This window comes from Dermacentor variabilis, chromosome 2, assembly GCF_050947875.1.
Source record: "Dermacentor variabilis isolate Ectoservices chromosome 2, ASM5094787v1, whole genome shotgun sequence".
In the NCBI taxonomy this organism is placed as follows: Eukaryota; Metazoa; Arthropoda; class Arachnida; order Ixodida; family Ixodidae; genus Dermacentor; species Dermacentor variabilis.
This window is the reverse complement of record NC_134569.1, coordinates 164,790,223-164,813,128: the sequence shown is the minus strand read 5'-3', so window position 1 is coordinate 164,813,128 and position 22,906 is coordinate 164,790,223.

Here is a 22,906-nt window from a genome sequence, read left to right as displayed (position 1 = left end):
TTCCTGCTCTCTGTGCTAGCGCTATGCCGGGCTGTTGCGCATATAACTGCAGCAAGAAGCTTCAAGATGGCCATGCCGTTTTTATGATACCACAAGGAAAGCGTGACCGCTTGCGCACGAAGCAGTGGCTGCGTGACATTGGTCCAAAAGAACTTTATTCCGACAAAGGACAGCGTTGTTTGTGAGCTGAGGCGTCTTTCTTAGAGCTCGTAGCACAGCATCCCGTAATGCTGCATTTTTTTTTCGTTCTTCCGGCCTGCTCACCAGCGCTTTTGTTGCGGTTGTCCTCAGTATGCTTAATATTCCCCTCGGACGTCGCTAACTGTTGTTATTCAGTCGGAAGTGCAGCATTATAGATTCTGCTTTGCGCCCTGAAAAAATTAGTGGCAAATATACCCGTATATTGCAGGTGATAAGCGTTAGCTTTTAGATCTCTATATTTCAAGGTCCCTTTGTAAACTGGAAGTATCACGTGACCCAAGGGAGGCCAGAGGTGACCCAAATCATGTCCACCCCTGTATAAGAGATTGATTACCCAATTAATGAATCAGTGATTGACATAAGGTGGATTAGGGAGGAATAATGTGATTAGTGTATTAAAGAAGATTAAGGTGGATTAGAGTGCGTTAAGAAGGATTAAGATGCATGAATAAAGATTAAGGTGGGTGGAGGGGGATTAAGGCGGATTATGGTGGATTACGGTGAAGGGTTGATGAAAGGGTATTATGACCGATTAGGGTGGAATAGGGTGCATGAACTAGGATTAGGGAGGATTAAGGTGGATAAAGTAAGATTAAGGTCCATTAATGTGGATTAAGGTGAATTAGGGTTGATAAAGGGGGATTAGGACCGATTAGGTTGGATTAGTGTAGATTAAGGTGGATTAGGGACCATGGAGCTGGATTAGGCTTGATAGAGGTGGATTAGGATGTATTAAGGTAGATTGGGACTATTAGGCAGGATAACATTGGATTAAGGTGTATGAATAAGGATTAAGGTGGATGGAGGATTAAGGCGGATTATGATGGATGCGGATTGATAAAGGAGAATTAAGACCGTATATGGTAAGCTAAGGTGCATTAGGGGCGATGTACGTTGATTAGGTTGTATTAAGGTGGATTGGGAGTACTAAGCTGGATTAAGGTGGATGAAGGAGCATTAAGGTGGATTAGGGTGGACTAAGGTGAATTAGGGTTCAAAGAGTATTAAGACCGATTAGACTACCACAATCCTCCTTATGCACATTAATCCACTGAATCCACATTTATCGACCTTAATCCTCCTACATTCACTTTAATCCACCATAATCCACGAGAGTCCTCCTTAATGCACCCTAATCCACCTTCATCGACCTTAATCTGCTCTAACCCTCATTAATGCAGTTTAATCCTCCTTAATTAATCAACCCTACTGCTCCTCATTCACTTTAATCCACTATAATCGTCCTTAATTCACCTTAATCCACATTCATTTACCTTAGTCCACCCTAATCCTCCTTAATCCACCCTTATCCTCCTTCATTCACTTTAATTCACTTTAGCCCACCATAATCCTTAATGCACCTTAATCCTTTTTAATCCACCCTCATCCTCCTTCATGCACTTTAATCCACCCTAATCCACTATACTTCAGAAGAACTTCACTTTGGCCTAGTTGGTATTTACTGCATACCATATTGAAGCACATATCTCGTACAGATGGCCCCTCTTTCTGTGTTCCATCGTCCGTGGTGTCCCCAAACGAAGAATCCCTCATCAGTTACATCGTTACCGCCCGTGCTGTTTATGTGTTCTCTCCCTCTGTCCCCGTCTTTTTTTGCGGTCAATATGATATGCACTAATCCACTATAATCGTCCTTAATGCACCTCAACGCACCTTCATCCACCCTAATCCACATTCATCGACCTTAATCCAACCTTATCCTCCTTTATGCACCTTAATCCACTTCCATCAAGTTTAATCCACCTTAACGCTCCTTAATACACCCGAATTCATATTAATCCGATCACTAATCATCATTACTGTGCTAATCATTAATCATCTCCTATGCGCGGCTGCACATGCTTTGGTTCGCTTCCCGCCTTTCTTCGGTCACGAGATATGTTCTGTAGCTCACAACGGGACCTTGAAACAGAGGTCTAAGGCTTTCGCTTAATAAACCACGCACAAAGGGATGTGTCACAAGCAATACTAGATCAGACGCACGAAGTAAAGCATCTGATCATGTGGCAGGAAAATTGTCTGGAGCATACAACTCGCCCCAAAGCTCCCTTTACATCAGTATACCCCGTTCATACGGCTTTAAGAAAAAACCAACCTCCTCATAAACGTTGCCTTCAGCATTATCGATGCTGTTATTAGCATTTCTCAAAATTTTGAACCCCAGTGGGGCGCGCAACTGGCCCAAAGGAACACGCCTCCATAGAATCCTGCGGCCCGTCCGCGGGAGCCCAGGAGGAATAGCGTGCCGTGCGCAGCCGGCGGGTGAGGAGAATCGAGGAGGAAAGCGCCGTGAGGAGGAGAGTGTCGCTACTTTCAAATTATCAAGGGGCTTTACTCACTGCTTGTGAGTCGGACAGCCGCCGGAGGCCGTTGTGACGCTGCCCCCTGACGCGCCACTTCGGCAAAGCTTTTCTTTGGCAGGTGTGCTACCCGCCTGCGTGCCTCCTTGAATGAGATATTTTCTTTCACTTTGATCGTTATGATTTCTTTTTCTTTCTTCCAGGATGGGCACGACCGCGAGTACGCGGCGGGCTCCCCATCACAGTTTACACAGTGGAGAGCGTTCTCACAAGTTTCAGTGGTGTGTTCTTTGGCACTGCATTTAGCACAAGCTTGGCGGCCTCGGCAGCTCTGCGAGCTGTGGCCGAAGCGCTGGCATTTGAAACAATGGAGTGGGTTTGGCACGTACGGCCTAACACGAAGCTTGATGTACCCGGCCTCGATTGACTCGGGCAGCACACTTGAACCAAAGGTGATTATTAGGTGCTTAGTTTGGATCTCTTTACCATCTCGCCTCATTTTAATTCTTCTGACATTCATAACATTTTGCTCACTGAAACCCTCCAGGAGTTCCGCTTCAGTAAGCTCAAGCAAATCATCATCCGACACAACACCACGGGTGGTGTTCATTGTAGGGTGCGGGGTTACTGTTATGTGGGTCGCACCAAATGACACTAGTTTCGGTAGTTTTTCATATTGTTTCAGATCGCGGAGCTCCAAGAGGAGGTCACCGCTTGCCATCCTCGACACCTTGTAACCTGTACCAAAAACATCAGTTAAGGACTTTGAGATAAGGAATGGTGAAATGGTTCGCACTGCTTTGTTTGGCTTTTCAGAATGAATAACGTGGAAGCGGGGAAAATTCTGGATTTGGTGTCCAAAAAACTGAAACACATCTTCGGTGCGCCCTCGTTCCTGAGGGCGACCAGGAAGTTTGGGGAAAGAAGTTTCCATGAAAATATATAAAAATTCCGCAACAGCGCCGACCACCCACCACGGAGCCCAACGTGGGGACGCGGCAGAGCTTGCATGCAAGTCTGCACGACGCCAGTCGTACGCCGCCACTATAACCGAATATGGTGTACCCAAGGTTGGATAGCCACACAGGGTTAACCCTTGCCGCCAGGAGAAAGGAAGTAAAAAGAAGAGAGAACGAGACAGGAAAGGTCAAAAAGTGAGAGATAAGGACGAAGATTCGAGGAGGGAGAGACAGGAAGAGGCGACTACCGATTTCCCCCGGGTGGGTCAGCCCGAGGGTGCCGTCTACGTGAAGCAGAGGCCAAAGAGGTGTGTTGCCTCGGCCGGGAGGTCTTAAAGGTCCGAACACCCGGCGTCAGCTCAACCCCCAGGATCCTCCTTTCCCCGGACACGGCTAAGCCGCGCACGGCTACACGCGGGAGGGTCCAACCCTCGTGTGCTCGGGTACGTGGTGTCGGAACACACCAAACGCCTGCTGACGCAGACTCCTCTGCGGGGTGCGTATGCATGGAAGGGGAATTGTTCTGGTCAGTTGGAAGTTCGCACCCATCCTGGCAGATGTGTTCTCTGTTTGCCTCAAGTTTGTGCTGTATGTTTCCTTCAAAGGAAGAGGCACCAAGTTTTGTTAAGGTGTGTGTTGAAGCCCCATGTAGTGCAGTACCATGCCATAATGTCCTGGAATGGCACATTTGACTGGTTGTTTCAGAGTAATGCAGCAGTGTTCAAAAAGTTAAAGTTACGTAAAAGGGCAGCTAGGTGGGAAGCAATGGCAAATGTCAGCTACCAGATGCACTTTTTGCATAACACCGATGTAGCAATGCCGTGACACTTTGAAGCAGCCAGTCAAACATACTACAAAAATATGCTTGCTTGGCCTCGTTGGTGAAACATTGTTTAGACAAGGAAAGTACCCTTTTTAGTGTGCACTTCATAGAAAGGTAGGCGACAAGACAAAGCGCACTTTGCAAAGTGTAGCAGGATGGCTCTGTCCTGTTGCCTTTTTTACTACAAATTGTGCACTAAAAATGATACTTTCCTTGCCTAAACAGTCAAGTATGCGATGAAAAAGAAAACTTTACATTAAATTTCAGGTGCTACTAATGTACTTTGTGATGGTTTGCAGCAACTCCATCTGGATATCTTCACGCAGCCTCAGAGGTACGGGTTTCATTTTTGCTGCCAGAAACGAGGCAAAGTGATCGTTTTCATTGCACTGCTTCTCCAGAATCTGGCTGATATTCTCAATTTGGTGATCGTATTTACCGTTCCTTTTTTGGTGGCCGCAGCTCTGGCACTTCAGCACGCACCTCAACAAGGCTCGATGCCTGTGTTTGGGCACATGTACTGACCTCATCATTAGCCAAGAAATCCTCGTCCTGGTACATTTCTGTGAAAATTTGTTGTGCTGATTGGGTGTGCCCATTTGCACTCACACTGTGGAAATCATCTGCAGGTAGAGCCGTGAGATTTCCCGATGTCCTGGAGAAAACAACATTGTATGTTTTAAGTTAGGTCTACTGAGCACTGTTTTCATCTTAAAAAGCTCAGTTCTCGTCTCTGATTTATTAAACATTCCACACATAAGGTCACTGTAAATGTGCTTGTGTGTGTATTTATTATTTCTCTGATATTTTTGTTCATAATTACCTGGTTTATAAATGCACATGCTTGCTGTCAGGCACAAAATTCGTTGTGATGTTGGCATGAGGCCACAGAAAATATACCACTACATCTACTACAACTTTCTATTACGAACTTATGGTCTTCCTATCATGGTGTCTTTGAGAAAGAAGCGGCACGAAAAACATCCATTGTTTATCCTCGTCGAGGCTGTCATCTGCGGGCGCGCCGCTCTTCGTCTCTTTGCGACCTTTCAACACACGGCGGAAAGTGTCCCGCAAGTTCTTCGATTGGGCTTTCACGTAAGAAAATGAGTATATAGCACCCAGTGCAGTTCGTGCACATCCTATGATGAAAGCAACGTTTGTTCTATACACGCATACCTGCGGTTGTCACATGCAATTTCAATGCGCGATAGATCGCACTGTTTTTTTTTTTTTTGCAATAAGAGGCCTGCAATTTTGCAGTGGTACCTTTTCCGGCGCTGTTCTTTTTCGCGCATGGTTAAAAGTGGTGATCAAGCAGAGCTTCGCCCGTGTTTTTTGAAGGGGCCAGATCAACGGCATAAAATGCAGCAGAAGGCTTAGTAAAAATCGACGCCCAGCACACAATGTAACGAGCAACAAAGAACAACTTATGCGGGAGACACATGGTGCGATTTTCCGTGCGATCAGTCATACGACCATTCGCATCGGCTGCCGCACTGAACGGTTTCTGAACAGAATGCGACGCTTACGGCGTCAGATCGCACGCCGCGCATGCGACCAACCGCCTGAATATTGTCGTGCGACTGCCGCATCGGTCGGAAGGCCGCAGCCAATGACAGCGCAGCATCGACATGACGTAGCCCCCGACCTCCGACAACCCTGCTGCTCAAAGGACGCCATTTTTATAGATTTTCTTTGATATAAGCGGCGCTAGTCGGTTGAAGAAAAAGCAATATGAACGCCGCCGAAGTTCGGGCCAACGAAAATGAAGTGCTGATTTCATTGGTTCGCGGGCACTGCGCGCTGTGGGACCAAACAAGCGTGGACTACAGGAATACATCACTTCGCACCGCAAGCTGGATTGCCGTCGCCAAGAGCTTAAGGCTATCAGGGACGAACGGTGAGTGCTCAGTGTTTAACTACCAAACATCTATTCTGTAGCCCAGCAACGAGGTCAATTTGTGTGTGTGTGCGCGCGTGTGTGCGGTGTAACCGCGCAGATAATTGTCATTTCATCGCCATGTGCCGTGAAAGTCGGCTGCCTGTTTCTGGCGTTTCGCAAGCAAGTCCGTTCGTTTTGAAGGACAATTCTGTAGCTTAGACCGTTCATTTAGTTGATGTTGCAGATAAGCCTATTAATGAGCCGGTTTTTATTATTATTATTCCGCGCGAATGTATCGTACTCTTTTCACGGCCCATGATTCCGGCGGAGCTACGCTCCGACTACTGGCGAAGCGCTAAAAGGAACGGCATAACGGCATGGGAGTGGAATTGTTAAATTATTCCGGCCCAATACCGAAAAACGTAGCGGTCACATACACTCACTGAAAGAATGTTCACATAGCAAAGTAATATCAAATGCAGAGCTGGCCACAAGCTTATTCAGAACATGCAGCTCGCAAACAAGCTACATTTTCTAACGGTTTTGCCAGAAACCCTATAATTACGTTCATTGGAGCTTCAGTACAGGGTAAATGCGTCATTTGTAATTTTGTGTTCATTCTGTGGTCAGGAAAACTTCAGTAGCAGGTCAAATAGATAACTTATCGAATAGCATGCCAACATTTATGTGCTGGTAATACTATGGCACTACTAAGTGACTTGATTTAGAGAAAATGTATCAACTGTGCCTTTTCTGTGCAGATGAAATCATAAAAATCAGCAAAAGATGGCGGAACCCTAGGGACACTTTCGTGAAGAAACTAAAAGATGCAAAATAGGAGAGTGGTGCAGCCGCTGGAGAGCCTACATCCACGTGGAAGCATTTCGACGATATGCTTTTTCTGCGAGACATTCTGGAGCCGCGGTCGTGAGTAAACAAATCTTCACTGAACGCATTATCTTTAATGCATTAGGGCTCTAAACAGGACAGGTGGTCACATGATCATCAAAAGAATTCGAGCAGTCAGCATAGGCAAACCTGCAGATGTTTGAGGTTTAACCTATGGACATGAAAAAAAAGGGAAGGAACAAGGGCAGGAAGGTTGCCCTGAGCACCTCTCTTTATTTTTTTTGGGGGGGGGGGGGCGATGAATGCACTTTATTTACTCATATACTGATATTTATATACTTAGAGGAGCAGCAAGCTCGGCTGCCCTTGTATTAAGAAATGCCTCTAAACTTTAAGCCCATACTTGATGTGCCTGGCATGAACGCCTAAAGTCATTGCATTTTGTTCAGAACATCTTGCCAGGCACCATTTAGAGCAAGGTTCAAGGCTTCAAGTTGTATTTGTTGTCAGGGTAAACTTGCTTGGTGCAAGCAATCCCTAAGCATCAACATAATCTGCCATTTCCTACTGCAGGACGAAGGCTGATCTTACCCGTGCTGCACTAGGTGGTTATAACTTGCAGCTGCAAACTGCCTAATTTCATCTCACCACCTCAGTTTCTGCTTTCCTTGACTGCGCCTTTCTGTCGCCACCCATTCTGTAAGTCTATGCCCTACGCATTGCATGGCCTGCCCAACTGCATTTTTATCTTAAACTAGAATATCGGCTATTCACTTTGCTCTCCGATTTACACCGCGCTCTTCCTGTCTTTTTATGTTACACCTACTAGCATTTTTCATTCCATCGCTCTTTGCACAGCCCTTAACTTGAGCTTCATTGTTAACCTCAATATTCTTACCCTATTATATGTTTGCACCGGTAGAATGCAATGACTACACTTTTTAACAATCCCAGTAAGGATTTCATAATGCCTGTCGTATGCATTCCAACCCATGCTTACATGCTGCAAATTTCTTTCTCATGATCAGGGATCCCTTTGAGTAATTGACCTGTATTTACATTTTATCGCTGTAAAGTCCTAACTCATTTGTTGCAATTCATCCCCAGTGTTGTTGAATGTCATCTACAAACCGAAAGTTGAGATATTTGCCGTTGATCTTTTAAGCCTTCCCAATGTAAAGCTTGAATACTTACTCTAAGCATGCAGCGAATGGCATTGCACTGTCTCCTTGTCTGACCTTCTTGATTGGCAATTTTGTACTTGTGTAAGAATAAGGTAGCTGTATAATATTTTTAAACATTTCCCAAGAATTTCACGTATGTCTCCTGTACTCCTTGATTAGGCAATGCTTCCGTCTAGTGCCTTGCATTGCCATAAAAGGGCAGCACAGGTACCGTCACAATTTTTTTATTTGCATTTTTATAATTTCAGCAGAATTGACAGGCATGAGATAGGGAAACAAGTCAGTCAACATGACAACACGTTCAGCTGTTGCCCTGGCGAAAACAAGTCCATATGTCAAAAAGGCATTATGTATCAAGCAGTTGTTCATTCAACGCACAAATTTCAAAGCGAGAAAGTGAAATTTAAAGTGTGTTCTTTTGCAGAACAACAACCAACATCGACTTTGATGAGGATTCTGCGCAGGAAATCCTCACTCAATATTCGGGAAGCCCTTCACAAATACTTATGCCCATGGTTCAAGGACATCACACCGACACAGACACCACACACACACTTAATTATGCCCCTTCTACCTCTACTCGTCTTTAAGGCTCCGTAGCTAATTCTTCCTCTTCACAATCTTTTCCTACTGCCTGTTCAGACAACTCACCAATCCCTTCCCTCGAAAAAACACCAAGAACTAAACGTAAGAAAGATGACACAGACAGACTTCTTGATGACATAAACAAAGAGCTACACATAAATATATCAAACAATGAACACCTTTTATTATCCATTAATGGTCAGCTGAGTAAGGTACCCGAACATCTTTTGAGATTGTGTAAAATACACATGCTTGACATTCTGAAATCGTACGAGGAGGAGGCACCATACGAGGTACTGTACCGGGCTTCAGAAGTCACTTCGTGAAGTTCTCCTTGAAACCCATAGGTTGGAAGTGGAGGCTACACACAACAGAGCAGCCTGATGTAGTAATGATCGGCAAAGTGTAATTTCTTCATATTGCTACGTAGGAAGATGAAGACAAAAAGCTATGGACAAGTATATTTACAAGGGAATACGCCGCACTTGGCCAAGAGGCAACAGCCCGCGCTAGCCTCTAATCGTCGTTGTCGTCTTCTCACTGCTCGCCTCTTCGTCATTGTGAACACTGTTGCGTAGTCGATGGTTGCGATTTGGAGCCAATTTTTAGCGGCATTCATCTGTAATGTCTAGTGTAACGTCACAGGTAATCATTTACATCACAGCAACTTTTGGCTATCTGTTGAGCGATTGCAACAATCACCACTGGCTTTCTCGTGCTTCGCTCAAGGATTTTTCGAATGTAAGTACCATGTAGGTCAAGTTCATATTCAAGCACAGTGTTGATTTTTGTGCCTCTACCCATCACAGCACAAAGTAGTGCTGAAGCTGATCTAATGAAGCTCTACGAGTGAAGTGTGATTGCATTATTTTCGTTATTTCCAACAACAGACAAAGAGCGTTTGCTGACATTTATGAAAACACATTTACTAATTTGCATACTTAGCAACAAGTGCAAGAATTCATGTGTAATTGTGTTAACTATTGCAAAAATGCATGTGAGTTGAAAGGAGCGCTGAAATGCTATCATTGCTGGTTTACAAAGGATATTTCTTCGGCAGTTTAGATTATTGTGCAAGTGAGCACAGCATGCAGATTTTTTAGTACATTAGAGTTTGTCGTGCTAAGATTGGCGAGAACAAGGTCTTTGATGTAGAGGATACGTAGAATCTGTTCTCTTATTGGAAGTGACTATTTATTATTGTGCCGGTATGTCGTTCTTTCACTGAGCGGCGATACTGAGCAAGTGTGTCTGCATAAGAAGTTGTGTACATGCTTATCTGTCAAAAAAAAAAAACCCTGAGAATAAATTTCGTGGTACACGCACTGTGGTGCTTCATGCCAGTACTAATAGCTGCAGATGATTATGGGATAAAGTAGCAGCAGCAACTAACTAAACAGCCACAAATTAGGTACTCTAAATGTGCTTTCTGCTGTATTATAGAAGTAAGCTTATCGATCAGGGACTCTGCGAGCAGATTTAAGTGATCACATAAATGTTTACATGCACCTGTGAAGTGCTAAAGAAATGTCCCAAGATGCGCAAGCAAGAAGTATTTTTGTATTCAATTGCATACAAAGAAATTGAAGAAATATTCCAATTATACCTACTAAGAGCCAACTGAGAATAACATCGTCATGTGGTGTGCATTTCATTTCTTTGTAAATCACTGTGTGATTGCATTTGTTCGTTGATGACCATTTGTAGTTTGTGATGCAATAGGAGCAGCCATATTTCAAGTTATATTTGCATACCTTCAGTAGGGTAGGTTGCCTATATATTCCTTTTCTCTTGCTGCAGGCCGTCAGAAGTAAAGGGACACCACTCCATAATTTCTGGGCATTTGTGGACGGTACTGCTCGGCCCATATGTCGCCCAAAGACGAATCAACAGGCGTACTTTTCGGGGCGCAAGAGGGTGCACTGTTTAAAATATCAGTCTTTTATGCGCCCTAACGGAATTATATGCCAACTGGATGGGCCATACTCTGGCAGGCGGCATGATGTGCAGGTAAGTCGCCTTCTTGGATGCTACCATGAGCCTGCGCACTCTTATTTTGACCCAGTAAATGTCAACAAACAATTTAGAATGTGCTCTAGTCAATGCACATTGAAATCAGCAAGATGGTGCTCCTACATAACCATTTCAAACACACTTTGTTTTTCCTGTACTTCACAGTCCTTGATGCTTAGATGTGCCTGAAAGTATCAGTGCAGATATATTTCAGTGGCAATGATGGCCGAGAGACCAGAGTAGAGGACTGTTTTTTCAAAGGCGAAATTAATTAAATCAGCATCCAACGTGGAATGCAAAGGGACTGACATGGTTACTCACTAGTTAGAAAGAATTTCGTATATGGTTACGAGTGCAAGGGACATTTATTTTAGTCGCAGTGGTGAGCTCAAGAGTGGCAAGAGGAGTTGTTGCTGTTCACATCGTCCTCTTCCTCTGTCCTTTCAACACGGCCACCAGTCGTCGTCGTCTTCTTGCATAGGTGCAAAAATGTTGTTTTGGTACATCACCTTTTATAAACGATACACTGACTTTCCAAGCAGCGATTATTAGACAAAAAAAGAAACACGATAATGTATATATACCTCATACCTATAACGTAAAATGGATGGAGTGCTGGCCCGGATGTACGCCCTTGTATGAATGCTGTATGCCTCATGTATTTGACTAGCTTATTCTTATGGATACCTTTCTAAGATGCTGCAGTACTTAGTAGTAGAAGCATCTAGGCTAACACATGTGGGTTTGTTTATGCTGTTTTCATGAGGGTCACACATTTCCTTGTCTATTTTCTATACAGCAGGCCTGTTTGGGAAACATAGCCGAACCATACACGTTATGTACTGCGACAGTTATATTACCAGCAGTGCATGTTATGACACCAACGATTGTAAGTACAGCAGTTGGGTAGGGATTTGTGTTACTAAAATTCAAGCACGCAAATTCAGACACAAGGAAGAACGAATGAGACAACGCAAGCCGTTGTTCTCAGCTGGTACATGTATATGTTTATTTTGCATAGGTTAAAGACAATGCCTTAAAGCAGTACCGACACAAAATTTCGAAGTCAAGATAACTTGTGAGGTCGATTCCTGTTGACACACAAACATCATCTACAGAATATTAACAGCAAATGTAGCTTAAAGCATACTTAAAATCAGTTTTAAATTATGTGCATACAAAAAACCGCTATATGCAGCACCTCGCGACATTCTCATCAAGAAATTGAGTTTGTAAACATCCCAGGGCACACCAAAATCGCTACATCACAGGTTTGTGTTGGCCACTATGATCCTTGTACAAGCTCTCGCTCTTCCCACGTCCTTGACCTTCATTGTTGCTCTCCCAGTCGTCCTCACTTATAGTCATGCTTGTATGCTCTCACTGTTGCTGCAACAGTTTTTGTAGTGCCTGCTGAGGTTTCCCGCACTATCCACATTGACTGTACTGCACTGACCACGGACAAAATGCAAGAACTGAAGCACAATGTCAGCTGCATACTTAGACTAGTCACAATAAGTAAGGCTCTAAATAATTAACTGCTGCACGCTGAAGCAAATGAAGTTTCGTGCCGTGATAACAGGGTTCTTGGCTACTTATTGTAACAGAAAACATCTGAAATTTTTTGTGCCGGTGCTCTTTTAATGACTGCTTTCTTCGCAATTTCTTCTACATTGTCATTAATTACTTACAGACCAAATTACAACTGTGCATTGGAGTTCAGCTGTTCCTTATTTATAGCATATCTATTCTTTCTTACAGGCGTACTTCAGGAAAGTCAAGCGTACGAAAAGCTTCAGAGGCTTGTCGGCAGGGAGACTTTCGTGGTGTATGGTGACCCTGCGTACCCGCTGAGGCCACTTCTAATGAAGCCTTATGCTGGTGCCTTCCCCGCAGCTTCCCAACGGGTTTTCAATTATGGAATGAGCCACGTACGACAGGCAGTCGAATGGGATTCGGTAAAATTGTTTCTGAGTTTGCCTTCCTCGACTACAAGAAAAACCAGAAACTCCTCAAACAGGAAGTTTCACAGATGTACAAGGGAGCGACAATCCTTACTAACTGCCACACTTGCATGTATGGCGGCCAGGTTTTATCCTATTTTGGTTTGCACCCTCCTGACTTGGTGTCAACCTAAGGCTGCCTGCATAAACTGTAAGCACTGCCTAGTTCTCTCCTAGCACAAATTCAATTCTAATTACCGTATTTATTCGAACACAGGTCAGCGTTTCTTTTTTCGGTAATGTTATGCAATGTGACCTTTCAACCTATATTCATGAACAAAAAATCTTGACATTCATGAACAAAAGCAATGGTACCAAGCTAGTGGATTTCCTTCGTGCATGCTGGTCTGCAGGTTATCTTTACTCGCCTCGCCTTGGAGTAGCAGGCAGCCCGCTGCCGTTCCCGCCACCGCAACACTGTAGTCCCCCTTTGTATCAAGCGTGCGAGCGTCAAAAGCAGACGGGAACACATGGAAAAAATGACAAGGAACTGTACATTTCTTTACGCATGCACCACACTCACTTTCGACGAGCTTGCTTCTATGACATGCAACATTCGACTTGAATGTGTTACCGCCCTGGAGCTGTACATCAACAACCCTGCATTATTTTGCCTTAGACCATCCTTCGTTGAGCAAATGGCTTTTTGCCACTTCTAAAGGAACAAGACAAGTCTGACAGCGGAGCGAATTATGTGCCTTTGCTGTACCTGCTGGTGGGTATTATGGCACCAGGATTAGGGTTTATCTCAGGAGGCGAAAAAGAAGTTGGCCTACAGACCAAATATTGCACGCGATATGACTTACTGACCTGCACGTTCCAGGTACTCGTGCCTTCGTGAGCATATAACTTGTACCTGACGTGAAAGATCTCTACAGCTGGCCACGCAGATAGTGACGAGGCACACACAATGAGAAAATAGAATTGGCTACCAGGACGAGACGCAGCACAAACAACCGCAGCCAGTGTGCGCATGTCAGCAGAGCAGTGCTGCTCACTTGGCGCAAAGCTCGACCACAGCGCCCTCACAGTCCATAGGAACAGGTGGCGCCCGGTTCGAGAGGAGTTGCGAAGCTGAAAAAGCATCCATAAGCGTTGCTCAACAGCGCATCTTGACTCAAGAAAGCGGATGGCAGCACCACGCCCTCTACAGAAGTGGTCACTTCATTGAAACACCTGGAAAAATTTTTTAGATTTGTAGCGCGTTCTTCAATCGAGGTGCTGTGCTGAACTCGGTGGAGTGGAGAAAGAGCTTCAAGTAGAGGACTATTTGACAATACAGGTGTTTGTTTTGTCCCATATCTCCTTGTGCACACATAGGCCTTTGTCCCATGGAAGTAATGTGAAAGTGACAAACCAATTAACCTCTGTATGGCAAATCCTTGTTTTCGTCATGTATTTTCTTGCAGTGGTGCCATGCTTGAAACTTTGTACATTGCCCTTGATTTAGCACACGAAGTTGCAATTGTAGAAATTTTCTTAACGTAAGATTTACGTTATCACAGTCCATATTACTGTTAATTTTATTGTGTGTCACAATGTCAAATAGAGTACATTCATGTATTTGTTATGTGTGCCTGGCGCATTGTTACAACTGCAACTAATGTTTGTCTTCACATGATGAGAATGATTGTTCTACCTCTACCCGATCTCTTTTTAGACATGCCTGAAGGTCTACAGTATGTGCAATATGGAAATAAAATATGTCAAAGCGCAATGACAGTTTCAGTATTGAGAGCACCATTCACTCTTCAACCCCATTCACATTTCGACATGTCTATGTGTGTGTGCTACTTTCAAACCCAGCCAGCAAATGTGCCCAAAACACGGACAGTGTTGCAGTGTTAGAAAAATTCTAAACATTTTTATTACCAGAAATTACATCTGAAATTGTAGTTCAGTATAATCTACAAAGATTTTGCGTTGAACGAAGTGGGTTAGCGAAGGGGCCCAATTTCTATTTATCGTATCATAAGAAGCCGGCAAACAAAGACACCAAGGACAATATGGAAAATTTACAATTTCCCCTGTGTTTGCCTTCGTGTTTTTGTTTGTTGGTTTCCTATAAGCTTTTGCATTGTAGCTCGTATCGTACTGAACGCGATAGTACATGCCTTGCTATGTTTAGCCTGTGTTATTTAACTTTGTCACAATATTTTCGAGTATGCCAAGAACACCTTGCTGCTGTGCTGCATTAAAGCGGCGTTCTTCTGTTCGCTCCTTCCTCATCTCTTGCATTAGATTGAACTGTAGCAATTGCTCCTTCCTGTGCTCCAGCTCAGCTTCTTTTAAACGGGCGTCTAGCAGGGCCCGTTCCTTCTACCACGATAGGCGGCTTTCTTCTAGGGCGATGCGCTTTGACTCGAGCACAAAGTCTTTGCATTTGATTTGCACCTCGTGCTTCATACGTTTTTCAAGGAATTCATAATCTGTTTGTTCTTGCTTCCTCTTTCGTGCAAACAAAAGTAGTCACAAATAGTTAAATTTGCGACAACTATGCCATCATCCTAGCACAATCAAGAAAACACACTTTGTCGTATGATTTAAATGTGTAATGATTCTTTTGTGTAAGTTATCGTGATTGTGCTAGTCTACACACAAGCATTTGGTTACATTTGGTTACAATGCACCTCGGCCTCCTCCTAAGAGGAAACATTAGGGCGGATGCTCCTATCTAAATACATATAGAATGACAATTCGTTTTTCTCGGAAACCACTACACCAAATTTGATGAGGCTTGTTGCATTTAAAAGAAAAACATAATTTCTAGTGATTGTTTGTTTCGAATTTTCGATTTAGGTCGTCTATATATTATTGAAAAGTGGCAAACATGGAAAAATTTCAGAAAACGAAACAATGAAGTTTACAACTCTGTAAATCATCAATGAAAATTGATATCACAATTTTGTGAATTGCACTTAATAGTACATCTACAGCGGACAAAATTAATGTTACACATGAGTCTCAAAAAATTAGGTATTATGGAAATACGGCTTTTGCAGAACCCTTGTACATAGCACAACCAATTTACGTAAGATACAAATAGACATACCGAATTTGTCCGCTTTGAATAGTGTAATGGATGCCGTTTACAGAACCGCGACATTTGTTCTTGAAGCAGAACCATTAATTAGTAAACTTCATGCTTCTATTTTCTTCGAAGTTCCGAATTTTTCAAAATATTTTAAACAATGTTCGGGCACTAAATCGAAATTCCGCTTCCAACAGACACTAGAATTTAACTCACTCTCTCAAATGCAACAAATTTAATTAAAAGCGATTCATGAGTTATCTCAGAAAAGCGTTTCGGCGTTTTACATGTATCTGAATATGCCACGTCGGAGTTGGGACCTAGCTAAAGCTTCCTTTTAAACAATTTGCCTAGGGATGAAATACATGAATAATAACTGCATTGCCATTGCCAAAGATGCTGCAAACGAATTCCTGAACGCTACGCACTGAAAATACGTGGGAACGGGCACTGTCGTGGAACAAGATGACCCCATTCGTCAATTTTTTACGTATTTTGTTCTTGATTGCGACACGCAGCCGATCCGGCGTTTCACAATATCGGAAACCATTGATTGTCTCTCAAGGTTTAGCAAATTCTATCAGTAATGGTCCCATGCCGATCAAAAAATAAAAGTCAACAACACCTTTCCGGCGGAAATGGTGGCCTTTGCTTTCTTTGGGTGTGGTGAATTCAAGTGTTTCCATTGTAAGCTTTGCCGTCGTGTTTCAGGCTCGTAGTGGTGGCACCATCGTTCGTCCTGTATCACACTTGCAGACAAGAAATCGTCACCCTTATTGTAATACCGGATCAGATGTGTAAAGGCAGCGCCGAACTTCTCCGTATTCTGGCGGTGATTCAAAATCTTGGGCATCCATTGCGCACACAAGAGCCAATAGCCGAGATGTTCAGGAATTATGTTCTGAACGGTGACGGTGAACCGAACCGTGACTGATGTTCCCATGCTCTGCCAGTTCATCGATGCTTATCCTCCGTTCTTGTGTCATCAGCTCAACAACCTTTGCAATTTTGTTAGGGGTGGCTTTGGTCCGGTCTGGGATCGTCTTTGCAACTTTCACGTCCTGCTTTGAATCGTTTGTTCTAACGCTTCACAGTGGCCAATGAAATGCAATGTTCAATGTACACTGCAGCCATACGGTAACTAATTTCTTTTTGGGAAACACCTTCAGCTGTCAAAAACCTCACGGCACCGCGCTGATCAACTTCTGGAGCGTCGAATACGTCACGCAACCATATTCAACACAGTGTATAAGCCCATTAAAGAACATTTATCCTCACACTTGCGTGAGACTTTTGTAAATGAGAGATGCCTGTGTGCTACGCGCAGGCCTTGCAAATAATGAACAGAACCATAATTACGCAGGGTTGGTAGGCTCACCTTCATTGGACTCGCCCTCGTACATTGGAAATATGAAGATACAATGGAATATACAAATGCGAAGATACAGCTTGATAAAGGGCAAAAAGTGCCACTGGAAACAAAGTTCACTGCACGTATGCCCAAAACCTCGGAACAAGATATCTAAACATACGTACAAGTCTCCAATAAATCTACGTATCTAAGAAAAAGTCACCGTATATAATGGTTGAAACAAGGCAAATAAACATGTTGCGCAATCACAGGTTCACAGAATTCTAGATCCCACCCCCATTCCATCCACTCCCCCCGATGTATCGCGCGACGGAAGGCGGCGCGATTGCTCCTCACTTTTCTCCCTCGCGCACACAAGACTGAGCCACCATCGTCGGCTCACCCATTCCCCTCCACCCCCCACACGCTTTCACTTGCACATAGAGCATACGGCGCGCAGTCACGATGTTATCACCCTTGGACTTTATGCGGAACATGCGACGGCGACGGCAGGAATGCGCCTAGAGTTTCCATATAATTGAATAATATAATAAGCGTATCCGGAAGCTGAAGCGTCACATGGCCCATTACTTTCCGCAAAAGAAGTAACAAAATATAACTTTCACCATGCGACAATTCGCTTCTTCGCAACAACGTTTTTTTTTTCCTTTTGTGGGGTGGGGGCACCGTAATGAAAAAAAAAACGGAAAGTATGTTGGTCCCAATCGAATGGCTGCTTTGGGCAACTAACGTGGCTATTAAAGGAATATCAAAGAAAATACGAGACGCTTGGTCCACCAAGAACCATGCGCATACTGCTCGGTATCCTACATCGGCGAGACAAGACTTTCTGCAGAGGTTGCGCTCAAGCGAACGCGGTGCAATCCGTCGAGTCCCCACAGTGATGGCGGCGAGCGACCATTGTGTCTTGTTCTCGTCTGCCGGCTAGAAAGCGTCTAATACTCTGCCAGGCGAAAATGCACTCGGCCAGAGAAAACCGAACGCGCAACGAAGTGCGCCGCGCGGTGGTCGGGGCAACACGAGAAAAACGCATGCGCTCTGGCTGGCTCTGACAGCCCGCCGGTAAGAGCGAGAACAAAAAAATTGAAGAGGCTCAACGTGTTCTCGCGATTAAAAGTCAAAGTAGAAAAATAGATAAGAACGTAGTTACCTTGGCTGGCTTTAGTGTCTTCACTGGATGCTTTGGCGCAGGTGAAAAAAAAAATTTAATATTTTTTATGCGACATGACGGCACGAATGAACCACCACAACGCTTCGTCTCATCGGGCCTCACGGCGGGCTTTGTCAACTTGTCTGATTGTGTGTTGATTTGGCTTGTTTCGTTGTATGGCCCGATGTAAGACTTTGGAAAAGTTAATGAACCTTTGGCATCAAATATTTATTGGAACATCAAACTTACAAAGTTCCGCAATTGAAAATCTAAAGCACACGTTTGTAAATGTCAATGCACCTTTCACATCAAAAGTTTATGAGAACTTTATGCCCATAAAGTTTAAGAATTGACATTCACGCGCTCCGTAGATTCCATGATAGAGTGTAGATTCCGCGGCCTTCGCGAGATGCCGCGGCTAGCCCGTTCGCCATCAAAACGTCCTTGAAGCTTTGTGCTCGGATGGCTTCTTGCGTTATGTGACTCCCGGTGCATGGGCGTTGCCGCACAATCCAGCCCGAGTTCGCATTTTTTTGCGGTGAAATGGCTTTTCGAGCGGTGGCGGTGGTAGCGGTGGCGTAGAGGTAGAACACCCGCCTCGCGTGCAAGAGGTCCGTGGTTCGAATCCCGGTGCCGGCAATTTTCCACCGGATTAAAAAAAAAAATCCGCGTGTTGATAAAATTGCACAAACAGGCCTGGAGTGTGGCCTGATCCCGGTGACCAGAACCGGTAACGCACTCGCTCACCAGAGCAGGATTGGCCACCCTGGTGCAGTACTTGGCCACAACCTCCTATGAACACAACAATCAAACCCCGGCCCTCAGTCCCCAGCAGCTGCGAAGCAACTGACCACGGCGGCGGTCAGACCTGCGACGCAGCAGAGGGTGCTAAGAATCACTGGCTCCGGACAGGCCGCCATTGGAATATGAACCTGGCAACGTTTAACGCTAGAACGTTATCTAGTGAGGCGAGTCTAGCAGTGCTATTGGAGGAATTAGAGGGCAGTAAATGGGATATAATAGGGCTCAGTGAAGTTAGGAGGCCAAAAGAAGCATATACAGTGCTAAATAGCGGGCACGTCCTGTGCTACCGGGGCTTAGCGGATAGAACCCTATTGCAAAACCCAGTGCCACTGGGACCCAGTGCGCCGGATTATGGGCCCAGTGCAGCGCGCTGGATGCTGGGGCGCTGGGAAGGCGCAGCGTGCTGGGAGGCACTGGCTACTCGCGCGAAAAACAGCTCTAGCGCGTTAAATATGCGGTGCCTGGACGTCGTATATATTTTTTTGAATACAGAAAGCAACAAAGAGCGTTTTAGAGGAATAATAAAAAAAGAAAAAAAAACGTAAAAATAAAGCTGGTCCAACCAGGATTCGATCGTCCCACCTGGAGACCCCCAGCGCGGCACTCTACCGCTACGCCACGCCAGCTTTTTTTTCTTTTCTTCTTTTTTTTTTTTGCATTGCAAAGCCGAGAACACCCAGGAATGGTGCATCTACTTGAATCCCTTAAACGACTGTACCAAACTTTGGACCCTGCGCAGTAGTAGTGGCATTTGAATGATTACTGTGGATTCGCTACGCCACGCCAGCAGACGCGAATTTACGGATAATTTGCCATATCAAAGCCGAGACGCAGTTTGTCTCGCAAAGCTACGTCTCGTACTGGCATGGCTGATGCGCTATCACCCAGCAACTAAAACTCACGCCTGTACCAGAAAGAAAAAGTTGCTGTCCGTATTCAGCAGTATGCTTGGAAGTGCCACAGAATCGATTTTTGCTTGCGATTGCTATTTTAACTTCGAAAAAAAGTCCTAAATGAACCGCCGACCCAGTACGGTTTATGGGGTGTTACTGCCGATTTCGATAGCCGTTTCTTGTTTTTCACGCAAACGATATGCAATGTTTCCTTAGTTCAGTGATGCCTTTCAGTCAACACGTCTGTCTATTCATATATCTTCGTCAGAGAAGCGCAGGCTAGTGCTGGGAGCCTTCGGCGATAGCACATATACCTGTGTTTATGACGGGTCACATCGGCGGTCATCGCTTCTTGTGCTGGCACTGTAGACATGAAAAAATGGTTTATTAAGAACACCACTGCGAAAGCTGAAATATAGAGTGATTTACGTTTGTTAGAGTTCCTGATTCCTGAGCCTAGACGCGCCGATAGCGTGAGGACGGACTCGGCGGATGCGCTAGGCCTAAGCTTCGGTGGGGACCGATCTCGGCGCGGGTATATAGCTGGCGAAAGCTAAAATGTGTGTATTTGAGCATCAGAACTTTTTTTTAGTACAATAATGAAAGTGGAAGCACACGAATCACCTCAGCTTTGTTATCGGTGTGATAATATCAGTCAGCGATAGGCTTCGAACTCGGGGTCCATTCGCGCGCGTCTGAACGACTTCTGCATTTCATGTCCACTCCACAACACTGCGACAACGACAACTACCAGTCATACGTCATACAACTACTAAAGTAGTCATACAACTACTAAAAAACGCGGCGCACTCTGCGTTTACGTGGTTTCGTTCAAGAATTTAGCCATCCGCCCAGACAAAAGCGAAAATAAAAAAAAACGAAAGTGATTTTCAGTTTCAAATGTGCATCAATAAACAGGGCAGCTCACGCACCTTTGTTCTAAGCTCTGACACGAAATAGGGTTTTATAACCCCAAGATATAGCGTTATTTAGGACAAGAGACTAGTTTCAAGCGATGAAATTGTATAAAGCATTTAATATTCAGCAGCGCTCGTCCTTGCGTACTGGAACCAGCGCGGCACAAACACAACCAGCGCAGTTTCCAGTGCGAACCAGTGAACTGCAACGAGAACCAGCGCCTGTACAGCACAAACCAGTGCGCCCCAGCGTCATCACAGTGGAACCAGCGTCTCTTCCACTGGGACCCAGCTATTATCCAGCGTTCTCACTGGTGTCCCAGTGAGTCCCAGCGAGTGCCAGCGTCCCAGTGCGACCTAGCGCCAAAAAGCGCGCTGGTTTTACACTGGAAGACGCTGGTTTTTGCAATAGGGAAGAGAACTAGGAGTCGGATTCCTGGTTAATAAGAATATAGCTGGTAACATACAGGAATTCTATAGCATTAACGAGAGGGTGGCAGGTCTTGTTGTAAAACTTAATAAGAGGTGCAAAATGAAGATTGTACAGGTCTACGCACCTACATCCAGTCATGATGACCAGGAAGTCGAAAGCTTCTATGAAGACGTGGAATCGGCGGTGGGTAGAGTGAAAACTAAATACACTATACTAATGGGCGATTTTAATGCCAAGGTAGGCAAGAAGCAGGCTGGAGACAAGGCAGTGGGGGAATATGGCATAGGCACTAGGAATAGCAGGGGAGAGTTATTAGTAGAGTTTGCGGAACAGAATAATATGAGGATAATGAATACCTTCTTCCGCAAGCGGGATAGCCGAAAGTGGACGTGGAGGAGCCCGAACGGCGAGACTAGAAATGAAATAGACTTCATACTCTGCTCTAACCCTGGCATCATACAAGATGTGGACGTGCTCGGCAAGGTGCACTGCAGTGACCACAGGATGGTAAGAACTCGAATTAGCCTAGACCTGAGGAGGGAACGGAAGAAACTGGTACATAAGAAGCCGATCAATGAGTTAGCGGTAAGAGGGAAAATAGAGGAATTCCAGATCAAGCTACAGAACAGGTATTCAGCTTTAACTCAGGAAGAGGACCTTAGTGTTGAAGCAATCAACGACAATCTTGTGGGCATCATTAAGGAGTGGGCAATGGAAGTCGGTGGTAACTCCGCTAGGCAGGATACCAGCAAACTATCGCAGGAGACGAAAGATCTGATCAAGAAACGCCAATGTATGAAAGCATCTAACCCTACAGCTAGAATAGAACTGGCAGAACTTTCGAAGTTAATCAACAAGCGTAAGACAGCTGACATAAGGAAGTATAATATGGATAGAATTGAACATGCTCTCAGGAGCGGAGGAAGCCTAAAAACAGTGAAGAAATTAGGAATTGGCAAGAATCAGATGTATGCGTTAAGAGACAAAGCCGGCAATATCATTACTAATATGGATGAGATAGTTCAAGTGGCTGAGGAGTTCTATAGAGATTTATACAGTACCAGTGGCACCCACGACGATAATGGAAGAGAAAATAGTCTAGAGGAATTCGAAATCCCGAAGGTAACGCCGGAAGAAGTAAAGAAAGCCTTAGGAGATATGCAAAGGGGGAAGGCAGCTGGGGAGGATCAGGTAACAGCAGATTTGTTGAAGGATGGTGGACAGATTGTTCTAGAGAAACTGGCCACCCTGTATACGCAATGCCTCATGACCTCGAGCGTACCGGAATCTTGGAAGAACGCTAACATAATCCTAATCCATAAGAAAGGGGACGCCAAAGACTTGAAAAATTATAGACCGATCAGCTTACTGTCCGTTGCCTACAAAGTATTTACTAAGGTAATTGCAAATAGAATCAGGAACACCTTAGACTTCTGTCAACCAAAGGACCAGGCAGGATTCCGTAAAGGCTACTCAACAATAG